Source organism: Belonocnema kinseyi, chromosome 2 (assembly GCF_010883055.1).
Source record: "Belonocnema kinseyi isolate 2016_QV_RU_SX_M_011 chromosome 2, B_treatae_v1, whole genome shotgun sequence".
Lineage (NCBI taxonomy): Eukaryota > Metazoa > Arthropoda > Insecta > Hymenoptera > Cynipidae > Belonocnema > Belonocnema kinseyi.
The window spans coordinates 181,994,585-181,998,923 of record NC_046658.1 but is presented as its reverse complement, the minus strand read 5'-3'; positions in this window follow the sequence as shown (position 1 = coordinate 181,998,923).

Sequence of the window (4,339 nt, the reverse complement as noted above, 5' to 3'; positions counted from 1 at the left end):
AATAAAATGATGAATCTTCAACTGAATTAATTGAATATTAAACCAAAAAGATAAATTTTCAGTTAAGAAAGTCAATTTTTAACAGAAAAGGTGAATTTTCATGCAAAAAGAAAATTGTTCAAACAAAAAGATTAATTTTGTACTATTAGGAAATGAATTTCTACCCAAAAACATGAATTTTGATACAGAAATTGGAATTTTCAAATCAAAACGATAAATTTACAAGAAAAATAAATAGATCAGTACAATTTTCATTAAAAAAATTAATTAAAAATAAAAAAAATAAAAGAATTTTCAACGAAATTTTGAAATACAGCAAAATAAAGCTACTTTTAAATAATAAAGAATTATTCATCTTCGAAAGAAAATTTTGTAAAAATGTCTCTGTAAATGTCTTACTGTAAACAAAGTAAAAATTTTAGATGAAAAATTCAGTTTCAACCAAAAATAATAGATTTTCGAGAAAATAGTTCAATTTTGAACCTAAGGAATAAATTTTTAACTAAAATTATGAAATATTCAACTGAAATAATAGTTACATTTTCAGTTTAAATAATAAGTATAAATAAATAATTTTCAACCATAAGAAACAACCAATTTTCAACAAAATAAATTTTCGGCAAAAAGATCCTTTTCATCTAAATAAAAAAAGGTTTTAAATAAAATAGCTAATATTTCAACCGAAGAAATAAATTTTGAAATTTTTAGTTGACAAAAATTATTTTCAATCAGTAAAAGAAAACGAATTTTCAACGAAATAGTTTAATTTTTAATAGAAAAATAGTTTTTCCTTAACTAAAAATATCATAGTTGATATTTCAACAAAACACATGCATTTTTATTATAAAAAATTATATTTGGACTAAAGAAAACAATGAATTTTCAATAAAATAATTAAATTTTCACCAAAAGAGATGAAATGCCAACAAAAGTCAAGAGTTTCTAAGAAATCCGTTCACTTTTAAAACCAAAAAAGGTGAATTTTTAATTTAAAAAGTTAATTTTCCACCAGAAAAGCATAAATTTTTAACTAAATAGATGAATTTTTCACCAAATGGTCAAATTTTCAACAACAAAAAATTAAGCTTCAGTTTTTTCATCGCTTTTTTACCGTAAAAAAAGTTGAACTTTTAGTTGAAAAAAATTCATTAGAAAAAAAAATAAATAACAACAAAAACGGATTTTCACGAAGATAATTAAAATTTCAACTAAAATGATAAATATTCAACTGAAACAGATGAATTTTCAACTAACAATATGGAATTTTCAAATGGGCTAAATTAAATTTTCAAACAAAGTCACAAAATTTTAACTAAAATTGTAAATTTTTAACTGGAGTAGTGGAATTTTAAACTAGAAAAATGAACTTTCAACTAAAATGATGAATTTTTAACTAAAATTATGGATATTCAACTGGAATAATAGTTACATTTTGAGTTTAAATCAATCATGAATTTTGGATCAAAAAAGGCATAAATTTTCAACAAAACAGATTTCCCGCAAAAACAAAATCCTTTTCATCTAAATCTAGACGAAAAAATTAATATTTAACAAAGTTGTACCAAATTAAATGAAGTTTCAACAAAAAAGTTGAGTTTTCAAACTAAAGAGTGAAATGTTTTACAAAAACCATTAACTTTGAACCCCAAAAATTTCAATTTTCGACAAAAAAGTTAATTTCCAAATAATAAAACATGATTTTTTAACCAAATGGTTGAATTAAAAAATATAAATAATTTTTAACTAAAAAAATAAGCTTTCAGGCAATAGAAGAATTTATTTTAAATAGTTGAATTTTCAACCAAATGTTCCAATTTTTGAACAAGAATGATTAAACTTCAACCAAAAAAAAGGAATTTAGAAAGTAGTTTATCTTCCAACAAAATATTTTAATTTTTAACAGAAAACTAGTTTTTCCTTAATTAAAAATATAATAGTTGATATTTCTACAAAATACATGAATTTTTGCTATAAAAAATTACATTTTGACTAAAGAAAAAAATGAATTTTCAACAAAATAGTTAAAGTTGTAACCAGATGAGATTAAAATGACAACAAGTCTTGAGTTTCTAAGAAATCCGTTCACTTTTACAACCCTAAAATGTAAATTTTCAATTAAAAAAGTTAATTTTCCACCAGGAAAACATAAATTTTTGACCAAATAGTCCAATTTTCAACAACAACAAAATTTAACATTTTTCCATTTGCAGTAATAAAAAAAAAACTAAAAATCAAAGCACTCAAAATGGAATCAGAAATTTTATATTCAATTGCTCAATAATTTAAACGTAAAATGTTTAAAAAAATAACAGTTTTCAATTGTAAAATTTGTAATCAAATATAGATAAACTGCAAAATTTAGAACTTTGACAAATTAATGGGTTCAACGATTCAGATTCAATTCTAAAAATATAAATCCACATTATGTTATTTGAAACAATTTTATGGTAGAAACGTTAAAAATTGACAAATTAATTTTGTTTTAAACTGAACACTTCTTAAATTAAAAGTAAAATTATTTTTGTCTCAAGTAGTTTAAATATCCCTGAAAAGTTTCAAAATTTTATTTCAAAATCTTGAAAAATCTACAAGTTGTTTGAAATTTGTTCAACTTTAAAATTATTTTTGAAATTTGATTAAAACTTTTAAATATTAAATAAAATATTTTTGAAGATTATTTTAAAATAATATTCCAAAGTGAAAAACTATTATCAATTTTCCTAGGAATTTTACGAAAATGTTTTTATTCTTTTGAAGCTTTTCACAATTCTTAAAAACGTTTTGAAATTTCTTTATTTATTTTTTTTAAATCATTTCAATTTTTTAATTAATTTTAAATCTTTTCGAAACTTCTAAATACCTCTTAAAATTACTCAAATTTTTTACTTTTAAATATTTGGTTTCAATCCCTTTGTCTTAAATAAACAGTCAAATGACAAATATTGCTCAAAATTAAAGTTATTATTTTTCTTAATTACAATTTAATACTATCGATTGAAACAATATTTTTAATTTTGTGAAAGCCTTTAATTACAAATACATTATTATGAAGTGATTTTTAATTTAAAAATAGCTAATAAAGTTTTAATCGGACGTTAGTATTTTTTAATGACTAAAGACTTTTGGATTGAAACAGTATAATTTTTAACATTAAATTCTGGAAATTCTGAAGATTGAACGGATTTATTTATATTTATATTCCAAGTAAAATAATTGAATTTTCAACGAGAAAAAAATGAAATAGTTAAATTTTCAGTTTAAAAAGTCAATTTTCCACAACAAAAAAAAAACAAATTTTTAAACAAGAAGATGAATTTTTGACAAGAGTTTAACTTACAAAAACAAAAAGTAATTTTGAAACGCAAAGATTAATTTTCAAACAAGAATATTACTTTTCTACTAAGAAAAATCCATTTTTGACCAAACTGTTGAATTTTGAAATAAAAGGATGAATCTTCAACTGAAATAGTTGAATATTAAACCAAAAAGATAAAGTTTCATTTAAAAAGGTTAATTTTCAACAGAAAAGATGAATTTTCAAGCAAAAAGAAAATTTTAGCATTTTTTAATGACCAAAGACTTTTGGATTGAAACAGTATAATTTTTAACATTAAATTCTGGAAATTCTGAAGATTGAACGGATTTATTTATATTTATATTTATACGTTTGATAAAATAAAATAAAATTTTATCAAACATTAGCAACTTCAAGCGATTCAAACGATAAATTCAAAAGTAAAATCTAAAATGGAAAATTTTTGTAGCAGAAAATTTTTCAATTACAGATTGTAAACTGAATGATGTCATAATTAAAAGAAATAAACACCCTGAATATTTCCGAAATGATTAAAAATTGAAAATTTTCTTCTTTGACTCAAAAACTAGAAATCTTTGAAAAAATTTCCTGTTCCAATACAGAATTTTATTTCTTTTCGAAAATTTCGAGTACTAGCTCGGAATTGGTTAAAATTTGAAAATTCCCGGTTCCAAGTCAGAATTAGTATTACTCTGGAGAAACTCCAGTTCCAACTATGAATTTGTAAAAGATAGAAAATTCCTTGTTCAAATAAAAAGTTCAATTATTTTAATTTTAAATAGTTTAAAAATCCTTAAAATGCTTCGAAATTTTATTTTAAGTTCTTGAAACATCTACATGTTATTTCAAATTTTTGCAAACTTAAAGATATTATTCAAAGTTTTACACGTAAATTAAAAAATGTTATTATTTTTTTTAAGACTGTAGGTACAAGTAGACAATTCGTTTGAATTATTTGAAATCATAAAAAAATTTTAATTAATTTTCAATTATTTTCAAACTTTTCAATATTTCAACTTACTC